The 23,822-nt window shown below is 42.0% G+C and overlaps 1 long non-coding RNA gene across 1 annotated transcript in view; it reads left to right on the top strand.

Moving 5' to 3' along the window:
• LOC125100730 (uncharacterized) overlaps nt 1-23,822 on the top strand; it is a 73,332-nt gene that overhangs the window by 17,044 nt on the left and 32,466 nt on the right. The window lies entirely within an intron of this gene.

Here is a 23,822-nt window from a genome sequence, read left to right as displayed (position 1 = left end):
TAGCATTGCCCATTTGTGCTGCTGATTGGAATAAGGGCTTCATAAATTGTAAGCCAACTTGATCAGCATATTGAAGCATAGTCTGGATCTGCAGTTGTATAAGTGTGAATACTTGGAGAAACTGCATGCAGGGGAGAGCCGTGAGAAGGGTCATGTGGGGACAGCATTTGTCCGCCATTCAACCTTCAGTTGTATCTAATGAAAACCTACGATAAGAAAGGAAAAGAATCTCCAACTTTGGCTCCGATTGGTCCATAAGTACTTTTCTGGTCTTCACAGAGGGGCAAGGTTATGGGGGGAGAAGGAACTTGTAATAATACCCACCTTACAAGTTAGATGACTTGACTGAAAATTTTCAGGATATTTCTGTTGGTTTTTTCCCTCTGTTCAGAGAGTCATAAGAACTGGCCATGCTTAGTTCATCAACAATTTAACAAATATCTCTTAAGCACCTAAATGTGCCAGTACTGGAGATAAAAATATTAATAAATCATAGAAGTCTGTGGGGATGGGAACAGGAAGTTAAGGCAAAGAGAAAGAGACACAAATGAATCACTTGATCCTTTCAATACAGTGTGTTAATCAAATATGTTATATAGACAAATATATATGTGTTATAGGTGAGTATATATGTATATATGCATATAGATACATATCTCATATGTATGTATAAAATACCAGGTACTAATTTTATGTAAATTACTGTGTTAATTATATTACAAACATTATCACACTTAATATTCACTCAAAAGTGTTGTTTTGAGGATTGTCATTCCCAGATTATAAAGGAGGAGAATGGAGACTCAGAATATAAAACTTTCCTAAGGTCAAAAAGCTGATAAGTGCTGTTATGGGATTAAATCCGGGTGGGTCTGGTGCCAAGCCTCTGTTCTCAGGCACCTCACTGGACTCCTTCTCATGGGAAAGACACATAGAAGAATAGGGGTAATGCCTGAGGTTTTATGTTTTATTTTGTATTAGATATCTGTCTTTTGTGCAGGTATTAAATTCACATGACTAAAAACTCAACAACACTAAAGCATGCAGTGGGAGGTTTGGCTCCCATACTGACCACTCTCTACTTCCAATCTTCACCATCCTTGTCCAAAAGCAAAAACTTCTGTAGTTCCTTGTTGTTACTCAAGAGTTCCCTTACACAAACATGTTTATTCCTCCCCCTCCACTACACAGAGAGGTACACAATACACACTGTTCTGCAACTTGCTTTTTAAATTTAATGGTGTATCTTAGAAATACTTCCATGTCAGAATATAGTGTCCTCTTTCCTTCTTACAGCAACACAACATCGTATTATATGGATGTAACATAATTTATTTAAATGTTCCATTCCCCATTTGATGGACATTTCTGGGTACTCTCTTGACCATGCCACCTTATAGAATTCTCTTACTGATGGTAGTTTTTCTGTTGTTTTGGTGGGGGGGGGTTCCTGGATCACAATATCTTTTCCAAATATTATGCTTCTACTTTCCTTTTCTTGTATCATGTCACTGGCTACTATAAGACCCGAGTTTTGTTTTTTTTTTGTTTTTTTTTTTAAGATTTTATTTATTTATTTGACAGAGAGAGATCATAAGTAGGCAGAGAGGCAGGCAGAGAGAGGGGGAAGCAGGCTCCCCGCTGAGCAGAGAGCCCAATGCGGGGCTTGATTCTAGGACCCTGAGATCATGACCTGAGCCGAAGGCAGAGGCTCAACCCACTGAGCCACCCAGGCACCCCTATAAGACCCGAGTTTTTAAAGGAAAAGGGCTTAGTCAAAAAGAAGACTGGTATTTGAGGCAGGGAAAACATCAAAAACACAAAGATGTGAAACACCACGGCGTTTACTGAGAAATACAGAAAATCAGGAATATTAAGATGTAAAATAATACGAGGTGAGGTGTAAAGGGAGAGAAGGGGAACATATGCTGTAAGGAAATGGGGCTGTATGAGGATGGGAGGTGTTTGCAGTGAGTGACATGACAGGATCAAGCAATACTAAGACAGATCCATTGAAGGTGGCAAGCCTTAGGAACTCTTGAATGATTTCAGGTGAAACGTGTTCAAGGTAAACAATGTCGGCAGGGAGAGAAAAGGATAATAACAACACTCAGCAGATAAAACTGGGGAACATTCATGCACAGGCATGAAGACGGAGACTCTGGAAGGACAGACGATGTCAGTAAGCAAGATAAAGTGTGCAGGTGGAGGAATAAGTTTTAGAAGGTAGAGGAGAAATTTGACTTTCAAAATGATAATCTTAAGATATACTTCACTAAACAAAGTGTCCTGTGGTACCCCAGCTTTACTACCTGACGGGCCAGATGGGTGTGTTGATTTCTTATTTGACAAATCATAGAGCTTTTACATAAATCCAGCTTTCTTAATGCCAAAATCAGCAATCATTCCACTGTGCATGCTGTTTTAGAAATAAGTAGAGCATGTGAAAACATAATTGAAAGCAAGCACAGATGATTAAAATGAGAAGAAAAACTTCAAGAGAAAAGAGTAGATGTAGTGTGCTGCGTAGACGGACTGGGACCACACAGCAGAATCCCAACAGCTGGGGCTTTGGCCCAGTCTAAGTGACCCAAATTTAGAGACTACAACAGAAAATAATAGTTTTTGTAGATTATGCATATTGTACGTAATCCCCCTACATCATCTATGTTGGGAAGGTCATCTGCCAGGAGCTCTGAACATCCCTACACATGCTTGCTTGGTCTGTCAAGAAACCAAGGCCCTGGCCACGCTTTACCTAGCCTCAAAATCAACCTTGAGGACTGAGATAATATCTCCTCTGGGACAAAGCGAAGGCTGTTCACTGCGGGCTATAAAACAGTGTGTTCCCCAAACTCAGAGTCCTCTGCTATAGTGCAACTCACTGCATGTTCAGGTGGCCATCTGGGCCCCTCCGGGTTGTTCTTGTGAGACTCGGGAGGGGTAGGGGCAAGACGAACCAAGCAAATGTTCTGGTGGTGATGCTGCTTGCTGTGCTATGCGTATTAAGGTCCTTTCTCTCTGAAGTATGAGTAGATAGCTTCTGCCAGCATTTATGAAACAGTAACGGCTAATGTATTAGCTTAGAAATAAGGTAAAGTCATATCCTAGATCCTGACCATCCCTGCCCCTGACAGTTTTGAGTCATGGTATTCAGTTTGCCCTTATTAGCTCCTGGGAGCCCCCTTAGCCGCCAAGAGATAGATATGTAAGAAAAAACAAGGTGAGGGCACCCACTTGGCCCAGGCCCCTTTGTGCTTGAGCAGGCCTCCCGTTGAATCTCCTCCCTTCATGCTCATTGTTTCTTCATGATATGAGAGGATGTCATAGCTTATGGCACTGCCATTATGAATTTTGTTTCTTATAAACAGAGTGAGTGCCGCAGAATTGTTCAGGGTCTTTCTTAAAGCTCAGCACTGAAAATCCACTCAACCACTTCTATACTTCTGTCTCCAGTTTACTGATTGTGCTCCCCACCCTGACCTTTTGCTGTGCCACCAGCATCAATCAATATGCCAGAATCACCATTGCTGATAGGATCAGAGAGAGAAGAGATCTGAGAGAGGAAATGCAGAACCAACTTAGGAATGTAAAGTAATTGCTTTCTCATTATTTATATGACACTTTCCCCATGGTAAATAATCCTTTGCTTTGGCCTGAGATCCAAAAGGCCTCCCACAGCCACAAGACAAAGGGTAAATCAGAAATAAACCAGCTCATGCAAGGCTTGGCTTATCGTCATCTGGTGGTTCACAAAACCTTAAAGCCCGGGGCGCCTGGGTGGCTCAGTGGGTTAAGCCGCTGCCTTCAGCTCAGGTCATGATCTCAGGGTCCTGGGATCGAGCCCTGCATCGAGCCCCGCATGGGGCTCTCTGCTCAGCGGGGAGCCTGCTTCCTCCTCTCTGTCTGCCTGCCTCTCTGCCTGCTTGTGAACTCTCTCTGTCAAATAAATAAATAAATAAATCTTTAAAAAAAAAACAAAAAAAAAACTTAAAGCTTGAACTTGAGTTAAGCTGATCCCAGATTGCCAGCAACCCCTCAGAAGCAAACATTTCTGAAGATGATTTCAGAACTCTCTGCTTCAAAATACTTCTATAAACTATGTTCAAGTACAACACCAACGTTCAATGATAGCCAGAACTATGAGGAGACAAGACCATGAATAAGATCCAACAGAAAGGATAAACAACAGATCTACAAGGAATCTAGGCATGGGAACCATTAGACACAGACTGTACAACCATGATTTCCATTTCCTCACAGACCTTTCCACGTGTGGCTGATATAATCTTGAATGGCGCATACACTCTCACCTAATCAGTTGCTTGTCCTCCTCTCTGGTCATTCCCATCTTCTCCTAAAATTCCCCTCTTTCATTTTACTCTTTCAGAACCTTCTCAGTCTCTTTTCCCTCAGACATCTTCTCTTCTGTTTTCCAAGGTGCTCAGAGTTCTCTGTAATAGTTAAATATGCTGGCTCTGCAGACACCCTGCCTGAATTCAAATCCTGGCTCTACAGTTTCCCCAGGGCAAGTTGCTTAACCTCTAAGCCTCCATTTCCACATCTGTCACATGTACCTACCTTAGAGGGTTGTTATTAGGGTGAAATTAATTAATACAGGCAAAGTGTTTATAATAGGGCATCTCATCAGACAATGCTCAGTAACACTAGCTATGAAACCCCCAAACCACTAAGCTTTAGTGTGCTAGGGTTATAGTCAGGGCACATATCCAGCTGCTTCCCTCTGCCTGGAGGTTCTGATCTGAGTTTCACTTTATTCTTGGGCCACTGTCATGACAATCTCCCTGCCAACACTGGCCCCAGGGACCTACTACCACTCCAGAGCTATGGCACAAGCTTGGACAAAAATCCACCACCCAACCCCATCACTCACCTCCTTAACACCAGCGCCACACATAGGGACTCTGAATGCCTTTTTTGATTTACCAAAATACTGAAAGAGAACAAAAGAGGTAGTATCTGAAACGTAAACCCTTTAGCTTATACGGTACAGGTCTCTGTTCCTACCACAACTCATAAGCCTCCAGCACCCAGCCTGGGTGCCATTCTGCCACCTGTCTCAGGACAGAGCAGCTCCCTCCCAGCTTCTAAAGGCAGGGGATGGGAGGTTCTCAAGGATTTTTGTCCCTCACCCTTCACTCAGCTCCAGGAGCCTCTCAGCATGCAGGAGAAACTGTGTGATCTACCGTGAGAGCCCCCATTGGACACCTTGATTCTTCTGTAACTGAGGCTGAAGAATGAGTCTAATTGGATTCTGGTAGGAGAAGGCAGGTGACAGGACTGTGGAGACTGTCCAGATGAACAGTGAATTCACCTAGAGGGTCCTTAGCTCCTCTGGACAAGGAGAAGACCATCCCCACATCAGACCAAATGTTACAAGAGCACCATGCATGTCTGGGACGTATTTATCCTCGGGTGCCCTCTGGCCAGTTTGCCTGCTTTGCTCTGTATCCTGGGCCTGACCTCCGCTGGCTTTATTTCCCTGGCTCGTCTGTCAACTAATATCCAGCTGGGCTTGGTCATTGAAGGGCCTGGAGGGAGACTGGTGAGTGGGAAGAAGTGAAAATCCAGAGTGTCCCCCTATCCCTATTCAGCTGCTGCCCTTCACCTTGTAGCTTTCCCCCAACAGGCCCACCATTACCAAGTTCTACAGGTAAAATCGGCCTCTGACTTCCGGCAACACTGCCTCTTCCTTTTGACTCTCTAGACTTGGAGAAGAAATGGCTTCCTAACCTCTAGGTTGCCTCACTGTCCCCTGTTTGTCCTTCTCTTTTCCATTACCTGCATTACAAATCCCTATCTCAAGGAGTCATCATGGTTTTGCTTTCCTGGGACAGGGGAGACTGGCCTGATACAAATATCTGCTCAATAACCTAACTATGCCCTTTGCACAGGAAAGAGCATACACATATGATAGCGTGGGCTGACATTAACCAGACATTCCTCTCTTTACCTGACACGACGGTGCTGTAATGGAGAAAGCCAACTTTCATTTCCTTGTTTCCAAGCTCATTGTTAAACTTCCTGGCTTTGTACCAATTCTCATCTTGAACAACCTCTTTGAACCAGCTGACCAGAAATTCTTCAGTCATGCAGGGGATTAGTTACCATCCACAGCTCTGGGTTGCCCATATTCCTTCTTCTATCGATATGTCTCTTCTATCTCCTTTGGTATCTTTTTGTGGGGTAGCTTCACTTCTCACAGTTTCAGCTCCTAGGTATGTATAAAATCTCAGATTCATACCTCCAGCCATGCTTGTCCTCTAGACAGGGCCTTTGGAAAGGATGAGAACATGTGTCACCTTGCCCTGTCCATCTGTGGCCCTCCCAAGGCATAGAGGATCAAGCTCTCTTTTTGTTCTCCCATCTCCTCATGTTTACACAGTGTCCATTCCCCCAAATTGAAACCCTTGAAATCTTTAGACTTCATACCTTGAGCAATATAAAACTGTCCTTGAGCAGGATCTTGATAGGATTAATCTTGCATTTTATTTTTTATTTCCACCTCCAAACTCCTGTGCTTGGCTTTCCAGCCCTCCCTCCACCTCCTCCTTCTCCCATCCCCCCTCCCCATTAAACCAGGCCCACTTACCTTTCAGCTCAAGTTACAGCCTCCATAGTCCAAACCTTCACTGTAGTCAGGCTAGTCTCCTCACTGAGCTCCTCCACAAGGAAGGACCACTGCAACCCCCTCTCTTAGACTGAGAAATCACAAAGCAGAGTGATGTGAGAGAATAAAGTCCAGGGTTCAAACCCCAGTTCTATCTCTTATAAACCTTGGACAGATTGCCCCTGTCTATGCTTTGGTATCCTCAGCTGGGGGAAATAGTGACATCTCTATGATAGGGTTGTTGTAAGGAGTAAGTGTCTTAATATGTATAAAGTAGTTCAAACATTCCTGGCAGTTAGGTCACATGTGATTGGAAAACCAGGAGGCGAGGGAACTGTGTCACTATTTCTTAACCGTAGCTTGGCTTTGTCACCATGTAGTCATCAAGCAGAGATATGACTTTCTAATTTTAACCCGTATTTTATGTTTTATGCCAATTGCACAGAAGTACAAACTGCTATAAGTCTTAGAAAAAAAATTCCTCTGCTAAGGATTGCTTTTCCTCCTTCCCCCTCATCCAAATTCAGTCGCTTTCTTTAAGAGCTAGCCAAAGTCCCACTTCTGTGAAACTCTTTCCTATCGCTTCAGCCTACTCCAAACTTTCATTTCTGGAAATATTTGTATGGTAGGTTCACACCATACAAATAAGCATTGAATTGTTTCTGTGAGTCTGTATGTTCCGTTGGTGTCTCCAGGGGGTCCCGTCTGTCGATGAAGAGCTCTCCACTCTCAAAATGGGTTCTTAAGAAATGAAGAACTACACATAGAATGGTTGGCAGGTAGAGCCCAAATTATCCCCTCTACTGTTGACTGGACTGAATTGTAGGATATACTACTAAGCAAGAGTCAAATGGGCTTCTAACTGCGTGGGAAAATGTGTCTCTTCCTCATGTGGTTGCCCCCAAGTCACTCCATTCCAGGGAAATCATTCAACTTCTCCCAGGGAGAACAAGAATGTGAGTGCCAGGGCTATGTTTAAGGAAAAGTCCTTCTCCTACAAACCAAGATGTGGGATGAAACACCCCCTACCACTTATTCCACAAGATCTTCTCATGCAAACTATAAACTCTTTGAGGGCAAGACCTGTATCTTAAGACCTTCATGCATTCTCTATGAAACTGAAAAGGATGGCACGTAAAAGTTATTCACTAATAATAAGTCCAGGCTGTGTTCTAATCACCTTCCATGTATGAGCTTAATCAGTCTTTACAACAACCTTATGAAGCAGCTGGTATTAACACTGATGTTTCATAGATGAGCAAACTGAGGCATAGAGTCCGCATGATCAATAAATGGTAAAGCTGGATTTAGATCAACTGGGCTTCAGAATTCATGCTTTTATTTGTTTTTTAAAGACTTAATTTATTTATTTGAGAGAGAGAGGGAGAAATCGAGAGACAGAACCCCAGCAGAGGGGGAAAGGCACAGGAGAGGGAGAAACTGACTCCCCGCTGAGCAGGGAGCCCAAAGTGGGGCTTGATCTCAGGACCCTGGGATCATGACCTGACCCCAAGGCAGACGCTTAACTGACTGAGCCACCCACATACCCCAGAATTCGTGCTTTTAGTCACCATCTGATACTGCCCTGATTGAATTTCAAGAGCAACAGTGTTGGTAGAAATGGAGATTGTGAGAGACCAGAGCTGGATGGGAACAGCGCTGATCATGTCAAGTTAAGAGAAGTTCATTGACTAACATCTAATACTTAGAATCACTGGAGAAGCCTCTATAGCACATTCACTTTTTTCTAAATTATCAGAAGTCCTATGAAATAATCAAATTATGTACTACTATATGAACTTGGAAAGAACTCTGTTAATACATCCCACTGAACTACTGGAATAATTTCTTTGTGTAATATCTAATCATGAGCACAAAAATGAATCAAAAGTTCTCACACTCGATTGAAAAAGATAATTGTTTCTGGCTCAATAATTTTGTTGCTCAAATAATTAGAATACAATTCGTATTATAATAGACAAGGAAGTTTTTCTTTATTGTTGTACAGAAAGATGTGAAAGTTAAGACCCTGTCCAACTATTAATTATATTTCATCTTATAGCTTTACATTTTATTTCTGTGATTAAGTTCAGTCTGAATCCTAAAATGTCAAAAATAAATGGCCTTCCTGTGTTTTGCCTGTCTACCACTAGAGGACACTATCTAGTCTTGTATGCCTTAGAGTTCTGCTTTGTTTCCCCTGGTTATCAGGGAGAGAGGAGGCATGAAAGGAAGAGAATGAACAATCTGTTGCAGGTTTATTATCCTGAAGTCATGGAAAGTAGAAATGAATTTCAAAGCAAACCTGCTGAAACACTTCATCTGATGGTGACCAGTGTTGATTCAGTGCTGACTACTGGCCACAGCATTACCTTCATTTCACAGGTGAGGGAATTGAAGCTCAGGAAAGTCATATACTACCCCTACCCCCCGCGGTCACACAATTGTACAACAGGACTTAATTCAAGCTGGGAATCCACACCAGGATTGAATAAAAAAAGAAAATTTCCATAATGTCACTCACTGATGTCCTAACCCGAGAAGAGGCCCAGGGGAGTTTATTCTTCCTAATAGAGCATCTGGCAGTTGAGGTTGCTGATGGGAGGTTACAAGGAACATAAGATAAATACCAGCAACAACTCCAGATGTCATTTATAGCTAAATAGAGTCCAACAAAACAGCCAGCTAGATAGCTTTGCTTTAAATTCCACTTAATCTAATTTGTCCCCACCCTTTTGGCTTAAATGTAGTGTGATAATTTAAGGGTCCAGGTATAACAAGGCAGTTTGTTTCATAAAGGAACTGTGTTTCTGCCTTGGTCTGTGGGTGACTGTCAGCAACTACTCTTTTTTGGGGGATCATGATATAAAAGTGTATATGCCTGGGAAAGAGGCCATTTTTACATGGAACATTGATGGACCTTGATAGTGTTATTTCTGGCATGAAATTGTACTGTAATTCATTTTTCCACATACCTAACTGTATTTGGCAGTGATGTGCATTAAATTTATCCCATATACTAAATAATGACCGTTGAAATTGATCGGGCATGCACTTTATGCCATCAGAGTTAGTAAATATCAGTCCCGGCACTGGCCTGAATCTAAACATGTTTACTAAAATCATAATGAGTTTGGGTTTATTCATTATAATGCCCATACATTTCCTGGTCTCGGTGCTGTTTAATAAGCTGCTTATATTATTTTCATATGAGGAAGTGGAAAATGAAATTTTGGTCCCAATTGTACCAATTATATATATAAAAATGGCATCTAGATTCATCTGTATGAAACGCATCCCCAAGATGAAATCATTTAAATCTTCATCTCCAAGGAAGGAATAAAGAGTACATAATATCCAACAGTGAGATTCAGGACCAAGACATCTGTTTATTCTATAACCTTAGCCTACCAAGCCATTTCTATATTCAGTCTGTGAAATGTAAAGTCATAGAGCTAAAAAAAAAAAAAAAAGAAAGAAAGAAAGAAAGAAAAATCTGGAAAAAAATAATACAAGGAAACTTGGAACTTTATATATTTCACACATATTCCAAACACTCATTCCTAACTCATGAGTTAGACATCAGGGAACTTTCAATCTAGAAATGTCTTAGACCAGTATCAGATTTTTAATTCCCCTTCTCCTCTGGAATCTTGGAGCAGCTGTCTTCCCCAAATGAGCCTACTAATGTAGATTTATTTTTTGTTTTTGTGGGTTTGTTTTTTTTTAACATTTATTTATTTATATGAGAGAGAGAGCCAGTACAAGCAGGAGGGGCAAAGGGAGAGATCTCCAGCAGACTCCTCATTCAGTGCTGGAGCCATAGGTGGGGCTTGATCTCAAAACCCTGAGATCAGGGGTGCCTGGGTGGTTCAGTGGGTTAGGTCTCTGTCTTCAGCTCGGGTCATGATGTCAGGGTCTTGGGATTGAGCCCCACATCTGGCTTTCTGCTCAGCAGGGAGCCTGCTTCCCCCGTCTCTCTGCCTGCCTCTCTGCCTACTTATGATCTCTCTCCCTGTCAAATAAAAAAATCTTAAAAACAAAAACAAAACAACCTGTGATCATGACCTGGGCAGAAATCAAGAGTCGGACACTTAATCAACTAAGCCACCCAAGTGCCCTGATGATTTGTTTTTTAAATTACTCCTTATTCCAATGATAAATAAGCTAGTTAATTCCATTAACTGAAAGCTTCTGAAAGACAGCTACAGCATCTGAGGATATTTACGTGTCTCTAGGAGCACAGCCTGTGTGTAGAGCAGATCTATCACAGTATGCGTGGAGGAAGTCGACCCAGGCAGGAGATAGACCCAAATACAGTCTATTTTGCTTCCTGGCTTTCCAAGGTCTCAGGCCTCTCTCTGGGGCCTATAATGTATTCTTCCTTATTCATGGCAACAGCAGTTGTGCTTGACAGAAGCGAGATCCAAGTCACAGCAGATCAGGTGACTCAAAGTGTCCGTATGTGTCAGAATTTCCCATGATGTTGCAGGCAAGCTGTCCGCTGGAGCCATGGTTATCTGAGGCCCTGGAGGATCTACTTTGTTGTTGGCAGAAGGCTTCAGTGTCTCACAACCGGGCTGCTCCATAAAGTTGCTCATGACATGGCAATAAGTTCTGTGTCAAAATACCCTTTTCCAGGGCACCTGGGTGGTTCAGTGGGTTAAGCCTCTGCCTTTGGCTCAGATCATGATCTCAGGGTCCTGGGATCGAGCCCCACATCAGGCTCTCTGCTCTCCCCCTCTCTCTGCCTGCCTCTCTGCCTACTTGTGATCTCTCTCTCTGTCAAATAAATAAATAAAATTTTAAAAGATAATACCCTTTTCCATAGAAAGTGGACTCCCTTAATGTTTTAGCCCAATGTTATAACCTTTCAGTCACAGTTATTAGAATAGTTATTGACAGTCACTAAAACACTGACTTCCTATCATTACGATTCAATAATTCTGTTTCAAACCTCCATGTTTTTTTGTTTGTTTGTTTTTGTTTTTGTTTTTTTTTTCAAACCTCCGTTTTCATATCCAGTTAATGGCTCTCTTCTCTCCCACCTCCAGTCCCAACCCCTGCAACAGCATGGGGATGTGGGGGTGTGGCCTGGTTCACCCACACCTATCAGTGTCTTTCTATCACATATGTTGCTGGTGATGGCTGGGGAGGAAGGATAAAGAAAGGAGAACTACCCTAGTGGGACCCAGTGCATTGTCCTTGTGCTCGGTGTGGACAGATGGAGACCTACAATGTCATCTGACAAGTAATTTGTTCCCAAGCAGCAATTCAAGGTGCTAGGGGACCCTTAGGAGACAGCTTCATTCTCAATTTCAGGCCCAGCTCCAGCCTGGTGTCCTATTCCTCTGATATGTACCCCCTCTTCACCCAGTGCTGTGCTTTCCCAGATAAAAACAAAGTTCTAGGGGCGCCTGGGTGGCTCAGTGGGTTAAGCCGCTGCCTTCGGCTCAGGTCATGATCTCAGGGTCCTGGGATCGAGCCCCGCATGGGGCTCTCTGCTCAGCGGGGAGCCTGCTTCCTCCTCTCTCTCTGCCTGCCTCTCTGCCTGCTTGTGATCTCTCTCTGTCAAATAAATAAAATCTTAAAAAAAAAAAAAAAGTTCTAAATGTGATCCACTCACCACAGCCAACTCCTAGGTCTTCAGGTTTATGTAGGCTCCATCTTCCAAATCTCTCAGACTTTGAGTAGGCGTAGTCTTGCCCTTGCTGCACCCGGTAGTCTCCCTCTGTGCCATCTCTTCCAACGTACTTTTCCTCTACCCTGGCACAGGGGCTGGACAGCGAGCTTAGCACCTCATAACTGTCCCGATAGGGACTAGCAGACCCACAGACCTGCGGGTACCCACAAACCTGTGGGCAGTCCTCTTGATAGCTCCCTACATTGACATTGAGGAGGAGAGGCAACCCAGCCCCACCCCTACCCTTCCTGGGGGGATAAATAGTTCTACATGAGTAGTGTACTTCTACAAAAGGCAACAGCCTTCTCCCTCTCAACCTCATCTTCTGTTAGTGAAGTGGTGAAGAGATGGTGCTGGTTCTGCTTCCTGGTTTCTCTTAGCAGGCCCTGTTGAGGGATGGAGGCCCCAACAGCCACCATCCTAGGAATTTGGAATGTGGGGGTTTTAGCCCCTATGATCTCCAGTTCTGAGCTTTAGGTTGGTGTTAGTCACAAATACTCAGCAGTTGTCACCCATGTTTAACATTAACCATCTTTCCCCAACCGCCCTCTGATCCTTTGCTGCCCATCTTGGATGGTGATGCCTCTCTGAAGTGGGATCAACTTTCCTGGGTTGAGGGACCTGATTCAGTATAAAACTATGATACTCCTTGGCAAAACAGAAAGTTTGGTCACCCTACCTCCCAATTTCCATGATTCCAAGCCGAACCTGTAAGTAATTCAATTCCTTCCCTATCTTCATTTCTTCTGCCCTGCTTGCTAATTATGTTGTTCTACATCTAACAGCCCTTGTATCTGTGCCCCCTTTTCTCATTCGGCAACTATCTAAACTTCTGCTAGTCATTCTGAACCTTGGTTTCTCATTGGAAGCACCAAGACAATTTAGAAACTTCTGATACCTGGACTCCATCTCCAGAGATGATCTAAACGGTCTGGGTTTGGCCGTGGGAAATTACAAAGTGATTATCCTGCGCATTATCCCACCTGAACTACTACTGCGGACCTCAGTGATCTTCTCAGCTCCACAATTGTCCTCTCATCCATCCTTGACACTGCAGCCGGAGTTATCTTGCGAAAACACAAAGCAGATCATATCATGGCCCTGGTTAAAACTCCCCTGTGGGGATTGGGTCTGCACTGACTTCTGGTAAAGCTCAAACTCCTTAGTTTCATCCACCATGATCTATGGCAACACCACCCTTTGCTCATTTAAAAACTGCTTACTGAACACCTACTTTAAAATATCTGGGAACCACCACAGAGAGAATAGAGATAGAACCAGGACAAGCATGGTGTATGCCATGCTGGTGAGCAGTGAGGAAGGAATGAAGAATACAACTTATTAAAAACTTATCTTTCTATACATAGTTATTTCTTTTCTTTTAGAACATCTGTCCTGGAAGGAGCAATGTACCTCTTTCCCTGGCGTTATATTTAAAACATAGCACTGGAATAACGTTTGAAGAAAATAATAGCAGGAATAGAGCAGTTAAAAATAATTATTTGCATGAAAGTAGTTCTCCCTTGTCCCTCAAAGAGGGTGTTATCATCCGCTGGAAAATTACCAGGTCAGCCTATATTTAGTCTACTCCTTGGGATATCTATAATTTTGTTAAGTTAACAAACATTAATGAAGTGTCTAAATGATAGAGTTCCATTTAAAATTCTACACAGTGCTGTCCTGTTTTCAGTGCCTTATTTTCGTGTGCTGTTTTGGCTCAAGCACTGTGGGGTGGTCAGCGTCATGGGTTCCAGAGTACTAAAGGCTGAGAGGCACCAAGCATAGGTTGAGAACCGTTTCCAAATTTGCCCCATCATAAACATGTCAGGGGACAACAACCAATTACAGATTCAAGTTTTCCCCACTCTCCACCTGATTCAGAATCTGTATCAGAGGAACGTGGAAATCTAAATATTTAAATAAAAGTTCCAGGTGATTCTTAAAAACAGACAAATCTAGAAAACAAGGGACTAGGCTCTGGATCCCTTTTCCTTCATTGTTGATGTGACCCCAATTGCTTTTAGTCAACCAGAATTTGGGTACAGTCAGAGGTCACTGAGGAGCCCTGACCTGGGTCTCTGCAATGCCAGTGAATAAGGACAAAAGAAATTGATGTCAATAAATGGGATTGACAAGTAAGAGAGATAAATATGCTCAGTCTACCATCTTACTGGAAATGTTCCAGATGGGAATATTGTGTCCAAAAGCTTGTGTGCCTTAAATGACTTTTTATTCATTGTACTAAAAAGATTATTCTACAATTCCTTTCTTATCATGACAAAGCTTTTTATCTTGCTATAGGTGCCCTTTTTGAACAACATTGGCTCTTGCATACTAATTCACAGAGCAATGTGAAGTTTTCTAAGACTTGGCTTCAGTGAGAAAAAATATATTCTTGTAGAATTTTAGAAATAAAAAGTAGACCTTAGAATTGGAGGGTTATATTGATTCACTGATGAAGCTTTTTATTTTTTATTTTTATTTTTTTTTAAGATTTTATTTATTTATTTGTTAGAGAGAGAGAGAGCATGAGCACAGGCAGACAGAGTGGCAGGCAGAGGCAGAGGGAGAAGCAGGCTCCCCGCTGAGCAAGGAGCCCGATGCGGGACTCGATCCCAGGACGCTGGGATCATGACCTGAGCCGAAGGCAGCCGCTTAACCAACTGAGCCACCCAGGCATCCCATAAGCTTTTTATTTTTTTAATTGTACGTTTTAGTTTCTTTATAAAAAAGTAATGTCAGGATGTGCTTAATTAATGTATGTAGAAAACGTGTCCATGGGAATGTTCTCAAAGACACTTGTAATACATAAAATAATGGCTCTTATTTACTGATACAAGGCATTGTGTAAATACCTGACATTTTATAGGGTGACCAACCATCGCCATCTGCTCAGAACATCCCAATCTTAGCATTCAAAGTTCTGTATCTGAAGGACTCCTCTGGCCTGGGCAAACCAGGTGTTGGTCACCTACATTTTCATCTCACTTGCTCTTCAAAACAACCCTATGTGATAGAGACTATAATTATCCCCATTTTACAAATGGGGAAACCAAGGTATAAGAGTGTTATGCAAACTGACCCTAATCACCAGACTAGAAAGTTGCAGAGTTGGTACTCAAACCCCTGTTTTGCTACATTTGTAGCAAAGTCTCTCAAAGTCTACTTTGCTAATTATTCTGTTTTTTACCAGGAAACTACAACCCTTAGAGGTTCAGTTATTTCTTCCTTGTCCAGGGGATAAAGTTTATTTATGGACTTAGCACCACAATAGCCTATTTAGAATTTCCTGGCAAATTAAAAATCAACTTCTCAAGAAATTAATTGTATCTCGTTCAACAGCAGCAGAGAATTAAAGCCACATCGAGTTCTCTAAGACTATGAATGTTGCTTGGAAAACGGGGTTTGGGGAGACAAAACAAGAGCACGGGGAAATTCCACCCTCTGGAAGGGCAGTGTTTCAGGAGAATGGTATGTGCCTGACAGCTGCTTTGAGGAGCACAGCAACCCCAGGGTAGCATTTCACAGAGGAAAGTGATGGTGGCTGTGTCATCTAGTCAAGTCTACCAGGGAGGGGAAGAAAGGTGATATGCTTTCAGGCCTGCCATTCAGCCAAGACGGCTCACTTGGTTTTCCTCACTAATAAACTCTCTGAGCTTAAGTGAACTTCTGGGCTGCAATTACAGTTCAAATTGAAAAATAATTTGCACTGCACTGAAATTTTGAAATTTTTGGAAAGTCATTTGTGCTTATTGCATTGTATAGAATCATAACGTCTTGAGACTGTTGATCCTGAAGGTTCTGATTTCTTTGGAATAACTAGAGATGGGATATGTTCATCAAATGAGTAAAACACTTGCTTTCTGCCAGTATTATAAGATCCTATGTAGGTGCAGCTAGGACTTTATTTCCAGACACTATGGTGATAGTTTATTAAATGTTACATTTATAGAATTTTTGTTCTATTTCTTTCCTAATTATGAAATAATTTGTCTTCTGTATTTCTACAATGAAATATAAAGACTCTAAAATCCCAATTATATAGTCACTTCTGATATTTTTGATTACCCTTTCATTCTTCCTTCTCTGCATATAATAAATTATGGCCTTTCCATATTATGGAGTGCAACACTGCCATTAAAATCATGTCCTAAACAATACATGTTTACACGGAAATATGCCCACTGAAATTAAAGGTGGGAAATCTGTACAACTTTTGTAACTTGCCTTCCCTCCTTAATTTTACTAAGCATTTTTCCACTCCATTTAATATTTTTCTAGAAGATGGTATTTACTGGTAGTATAGGATTTTATAATATGGATAGACTTTAGTTTGCTTAACAAATGTCTTATATTTTCAGTACTTCAAATTAAAGAATGCCTCACAAATTTTTGTGCAAAGTTTTTATTGTCTCATTAGAGTAGATTCTTTAATTCTTGCTCTTCCACTTCAAAAATTACATCAAGAGGCTTAAAACTACCAACAGAAAGATTGTGCTAAATTCATGCTACAGACCAGCACCCATTAGTTTAGTTTAGTTTTGTTTTGTTTTTACCATACTCAACAACACAGAAAATCATGCTTTTTGGTCTCAAACACAAACTAGACAAAATCCAAAAAATTGCAAATTTTTTTTAATTCATGAAAGTTTCCTTTTGTTTTCCTTGGTTTTTGTTGTTGTTGTTGTTGTTGTTGTTGTTGTCTTCTTCTTTCTCATGCCAAAAGAAGAATACATTTGTGGATATATCATTCAGAGTCCCAGAGGGAAACAAAAGGCATGCTTAGCTTGGATTTTTTAAAGATTTTAAAAAATGTATAATAAAGTATAAATAAAATAAATAAAATGATTTACAGAGATGTGGGCAGAGCTGAGGAAACAACAAAAGTGCTGAGGCATTATGGTATTATGATTATTATGATTTCTGATAAGAAATACATATTTGATCTTCATCCCAGTTTCTGGCACAGATCTCCAAAGACCCTTAGAGTTTTCAAAATGTCAACTGCTTCAGAGGTGCCTTTGTTATGTTAATGTGACTTTTGGAAAGCCCCTAAGTAACCTAAGGATGGGGGCTTGTTGCCAGGAGAGCCAACCGTCTGATTAGAGGGTTGGAACTTTCAGTTCCACCCAGGAACCCTTAAAGAGGGAGAGCGGCTGGAGATTGAGTTCAGTCACCCATGCCCAGTGATTTAATGAAGCATGCCTATGTAATGAAGCCTCGTAAAAACCGAAAAGGATGTGGTTCAGAGAGTGTCTGGGTTGGTGAACACCTGGAGTCTTGGGGAGAGTGGTGCACCTGGAGAGGTCATGGAAGCCCCACACCCTTTCCCCATATCTTGCCCTATGCATCTCTTCCATCTGGCTCTTCTGAGTTACATACTTTCATAATAAACTGCTCATCAACTACATAGAATGTTCCTCCAAGTTCTATGAGTCCCTCTAGCCAATGAACTGAACCCACAGAGGGGATCTTTGGAACCTCCAATCTGTAGCCCATCGGTCAGAAATACAGGTGACAACTTGGGTTTCTGAAGTGGGAGGAGGAGGGCAGTTTTGTAGGACTGAACCCTTGACCTTTGGGATCTGATGTTCTCTCTGGGTAGAGGGTGTTAGAATTGAGATGATTTGTAGGACACTCAGTTGGTGTCAGTTGCTTGGTGGTACTGGAAAAAATACCCTACACATTAAAATTGATGCACAATTGTAGGCACCCAGAGACCAGGAACAGTGGGAAGCCATTACCTCACTGAGCCTGAAGGAATAAGGAAAGGGAAAATAGAACTACTTTCCCAATTCGGGAGAGCCAGGGGGAGGGTATGCCTCACCACCGCTGTATGTCAGAGCAGCCCCTGCCAGCACCTGGAACCAAAGCAGCACGAGTCAGAGAAAACTACCCCAATATCTTTTTCATTCTATAAGCTCCTCTCTTGCCAGTGCCTACCATTGGATGAATCCAACCGGAAACCAGAGAGCAGTCCTCTGGGGCACAGAACAGGGCTGAGGTGAAATAATCGTTCATCCACAATTTTATACTCTCCTAAATATTATCCAAGAATGAAGCAGTGTAAAAACTGAGAATTTTCCACTTACAGACCCTTACAAAAATAATAAGGTGCCTTAGCAAGAGACAGAAATCCAGAAGGAAAACTGTGGAAAATAAGAAACAAAGAGGAGCACACAAATGCATAAAAAAACTTTTAGTTGTGGGGCGCCTGGGTGGCTCAGTGGGTTAAAGCCTCTGCCTTCGGCTCGGGTCATGATCCCAGGGTCCTGGGATCGAGCCCCGCATCGGGCTCTCTGCTCAGCGGGGAGCCTGCTTCCTCCTCTCTCTGACTGCCTCTCTGCCTACCTGTAATCTCTGTCTGTCAAATAAATAAATAAAATCTTTAAAAAAAAAAGTCTCTCTTCACTCAGCTTAAAAAAAAAAAATTTTTAGTTGTGAGATTTTAGCGATCAATAATTAAAGGTAAAACTAAAATTAACAATGGCAGCAAGATGGGGAGGAGGATTCAATGGGTAGTAAAGACACAAACATTCTCCAAATGCTCAGGAGAATAGAAATGTTCAAGAATTTCAAGTGTCCACATTTTTATTCTTTTATTAGTTTCCTTCAAACATGTATATTAACCTATACATTTTCTAACAATGTTTAAATTTTAACACATTAAGGATCAAGAGAAAAAAACAAGGAGGTAAGCTTAGAAAACTTGATAGTCCAAAGACAGAAAAGGGAAAAAAGCAAAGGGAAACCATGATGAATAAAGACACATAGTAAGAAACACATCCAAATATTTCATGCAATAAGTAATGGAGTTAAATTTATCTATTTAAAGTCAGATTATCAGGGGCGCCTGGGTGGCTCAGTGGGTTAAGCCGCTGCCTTCGGCTCAGGTCATGATCTCAGGGTCCTGGGATCGAGTCCCGAATCGGGCTCTCTGCTCAGCGGGGAGCCTGCTTCCCTCTCTCTCTCTGCCTGCCTCTCTGTCTACTTGTGATCTCTGTCAAATAAATAAATAAAATCTTAAAAAAAAAAAAAAGTCAGATTATCAGACTGTATTTTTTTAAATCAAGCTACATGCAACTGCTTCTAAGAAACAAACTTAAGACAAAGCTACATTGAATATATAAGAAAAAAATGTGTCAAAGCATAAAACAAAAAAACCAATATTATCAGACAAAATAACAATGCTAGAAGCATTACATGGAGATAGAGTGGGCCTACATAATAATATAATATAAGACATAATTCAACTGAAATAAATTATAAATGTATAATCACATAACAACATAACCTGGAAATCTAAAAGGGAAAATATGGAAGAGAATTTTTTTAAATTTTCAATTGTCCTCTCATACTGAAAGTTTTTTTTTTTAAGATTTTATTTATTTATTTGACAGAGAGATCACAAGTAGGCAGAGAGGCAGGCAAAGAGAGAGGGGGAAGCAGGCTCCCTGCTGAGCAGAGAGCCCAATGCGGGACTCGATCCCAGGACCCTGAGATCATGATCTGAGCCGAAGACAGAGATTTTAACCCACTGAGCCACCCAAGTACCCCAATACTGAAGGATTTTTAAATGCCAATTTGAATGTTTTTAGTTGCCATAAACAAAAAAAGGAAGAATATTTGAACCGACAAAATAGCAAAATTAATTATATATATGCATATATATATACATATACTGCAAATAGAAAGTGTACATGTCAATTATTTTCACATATGCATGGTATATATTGTTTTAAAATAACTGTATATCAGGTCATGAAGAAAATCTCAACAAATTACAAAGAATGGGATCATATAGCCCATTTTATTATACTACGATAGATTTTCATTTTATTTGTCCCTGAAGTTAGAAGACATTAAGAAACAGGATTTTATATTACATATATACATGCATGCTCTTGTGTGTTAAACAATGCTGAGGAAATGTAGAAGAAAACATTTACTTAGAATCATTTATTTTTCAGATTAAAAATACTGTCTCATATCTTGGCGAGGACATCTAATCAACTCAATTGTTAAGACAGAGAGTTATTTTCAAAATATAATATTAAGTTTTAATTAGCATACCAAACCAACATTTTTATTCCTTCCAACTAATTATTTGAGAATCTGAAGAGAGCAGTGGTGGCTAGTGAAAAAGAGATTTGTTAAGCTTGAGGAAATGATATGAGGTGTTCTTTTTTCCCCTGAGGTTGTATGCCATTTGTGTTTTTTAAAATCTCTTTTTTATATGTGCTAAGGACCACTGACAGCAATTTTCAGACAATCACAAGTAGGTGAGAAGTAAGGCAAGGCCACATTCAGGATCCCAGTGTGGTTTGGACTGAAGGAGGTCAGTGGGAACTAAAGTCTTCAACTGGAAACACATTCAGGTTTGAAGCCGATGGTCAAGTAATAATACTTGAGGCACATTTGTTGCAGAAAGGTGGTTTTATTAAAGCACGGCGACAGTACCCGTAGGCAGAAAGAGCTACACTGGAGTTGTGAGGAGTGGCCCGTTACATACTTTCAAGCTGGGAGGGGGTTAGGGATAATATAAATCTCAAGGGAATTTTGGAAGCAAGGTTTCCAGGGGGCTAGCTGTTGTTGGGAAAAGGTCATTTATTACTGTCTAATACAACCTTAGTCATGAAACCCTTCAGATATATATCGGTGGGTCATATGCTTGGGGAATGATTGCCGATGTGTATCCTGGGGAGTAAAGATAAAGGAAGTTTCTTTTTTTTTTTTTTTTAAAGATTTTATTTATGTGACAGACAGAGATCACAAGTAGGCAGAGAGGCAGGCAGAGAGAGAGGAGGAAGCAGGCTCCCTGCTGAGCAGAGAGCCCGATGTGGGGCTCGATACCAGGACTCTGAGATCATGACCTGAGCCAAAGGCAGAGGCCTTAACCCACTGAGCCACCCAGGCGCCCCATAAAGGAAATTTCCAAAGGAATTTTTATATGTCAAAGTAGACTTTAGGATTCTGGAGGGTCAGGCTAAGATTGCCTTTTGCCCTTAGCAAAGTATTAACGTTGAGGCAGCTAGGTTCCTAGAGGAATGTCACTCTGCCTGTTTCAAGGACTTGTCAATGGGCTGTAAGTAGTAAGGAAATTTAATAATTTTTCTTCTGCCTTTGTTTCCCACATCATAATGACTTCTGGGCTTCCAGGATAAAAATTAGGCAACTTAAAACAAAAACAGGGATGCCTGGGTGGCTCAGCTGGTTAAACGTCAGCCTTCAGCTCAGGTCATGATCCCAGGGTCCAGGGATCGAGTCCCGCATCGGACTCCCTGCTCAGCCGAGAGTCTGCTTTTCCCTCTGCCTGCTGCTCTCTTTGCTTGTGCTCTCTCTGTCTGACAAATGAGTAAATAAAATACTTAAACAAAAACAAAAAGAAATCTTTGATCCACAATCTACAGGAAAAGAAAAATCCTGGAGAAGTTTAAGAGAACTGACTTTGCACTTAAGCCAATAAAAAATTAGATAAAAATATAAGGTGATTTTAGAATCCATAAAATTTGAAGGCAGTCTGGAATACATATGCAGCAGATGCTGTAGGACTATGTGATTTGCCTGGCTCCCCCTTCCCACAGCTCTGGATTTGGGGTTGCGGTGGATACAAACCCTGTGTGCCTTTCCATCTGCCACCTTCTTCCTGAGGGTCTCCCCTGCCTTGCAGCCCAGGCTGCTGCCACCAGAGCTGCTGCCAGTCTCCTAAGGTGGCTGGAAGCCACGTTAAACCCTGAGCCTGTGTTTCTCACTCTGAGTGACCCCTAACCATGCTGAGTCTCCTTTTGCTCTCAGCATGGATGAAACATCACACTGTGGGGTACGACGTCTGGTTTTCTGAGCAGCCATGAAGGGTTTGGGTGATACACCCCAGAAGTGCAGGAGAGTCTGTTCCCTGTGAGCTAAACCTTGACTAAGGGGAAACAGGAAATAGTAGAGACCATGCAAGCAAGTTCCCTCTTTTTTTTCTTCCCTGTGGATTGCTTGAAGATTTTATTTCTTCCCAAAGATCTTCTGGAGAAGTTCCAGGTGCTAAGCCAACATCCTTGCCAAGAGCCTGCTGAGTCTCGTCATAGCTCATCGTCCCGTGGTGGTCAGCATAGTAACACATCACCCCGTTTTTTTCTCACCTCTTTCCCCCTATTTCCTCACTTTTACCATTCTAGGCTTGCACTTCCCAAATAAAGCATCAGCACTTCAATCCATGTTTCAGGCTGTATTTCAAGTTTGTCCAAAAGAACTGTAACAACAGTACTCACTTCACAGGAGTGCTGGGTATTTCCCCCTCAGTCCACAGGAGTCACTCTCCACGTTTTTTCCACCCTGCCCCCTGCTCTGGGAGGCTCTAGAACCAAATCAACAGGGTACCCACACCCTCCAGCTACCACTTACATCCCACCAGTGGGGCATCCTGGTAGGAGATTAGAAGGATAAAGTATTTATTTTCCTGACACCAGGGAGAGGTCACCTGGAGCTGTTTGTGTCCTCAAAAGAAAGTCACAGCTGGTGGTCTCCTCCATCTGACAATCTTGATTCCTGAGACCCGCTTCCTCCTCTCGTCTCTTTGGACCCAGGGAACAGAACAGCTGCACACTGCTATGCTCAGGTTATACACTGTCCCCTACAGCTCTTCTTCACCCTGCCCACTCCCGTGAAATCGATCTCTTTACAAATAAATTATTCAAATTTGAATTATTCTAATTTTGACATTGCTATTTGTTTTTCTATTGGGACCAGTACTGAAAAGGAATGGTTAATTATAATATGTTTTATATGAGTTGGAATAGTGCATAGCCATTACAAATCAACTTCTGTTTGGTATAAAAGCAAGAGATGCAGTTTAAACACACACACACACACACACACTTAAGAAGATAAGCAGTCAGAGTCCTGGAGGAAAACAGAATTCCATCACCTGAAAAGGGCTCTAAGGAAGGGACCACTGAGGGGAAAGCAGACAAAGAAAGAGGAATCGATAGAGGATGGTGAAGACCGGGGACAAGAAAGGGCAGAAAACACGATCGTGCCAACTGCTGATGGGGCAAAAGGAAGCAACAGCATTAGGACACCCAAGCCCAGTCCAAGCGAGAGGCCTAGAGAAATGGTCACTTCTCCAAAGGTGTAGTCAAGGAGAGACACGGGCCTGCCAGCACCTCATCCCACCAGGTTGACAGAAGGAAATCCCTGAACTTTGTCCTCTCCTGCCCACGAATCCTCTCTCCAGTCTCTGGCCTCCGGTCAGCACTTCCATTGCCTGAAGCCAGCTGGAAATTAGAGTGATGGCAGCTCGTGGGGGTCAGCCTGCTTGGGCTCAGAATGGGGCTGGCAAGGGCGAGGGATGGGTTTGGGTTGGCACGACATGGGGCTGGCAACAGTAACCAGAATGATTGGGGCATCAAACGCCATGCAAATGTAATCCTAACTTTGTGAGAAGTGATATATGTATTTATGCATAAGGGAAGACGGAACTAGAAATTTGAAGTAGCAACCTCATAGTAATAAGAGAAT

The sequence above is a fragment of the Lutra lutra genome, chromosome 5 (genome assembly GCF_902655055.1).
Source record: "Lutra lutra chromosome 5, mLutLut1.2, whole genome shotgun sequence".
NCBI classification, from domain to species: Eukaryota; Metazoa; Chordata; class Mammalia; order Carnivora; family Mustelidae; genus Lutra; species Lutra lutra.
Note: the sequence above shows the minus strand (reverse complement) of the source record. Positions and strands in the feature narration are given on the sequence as shown.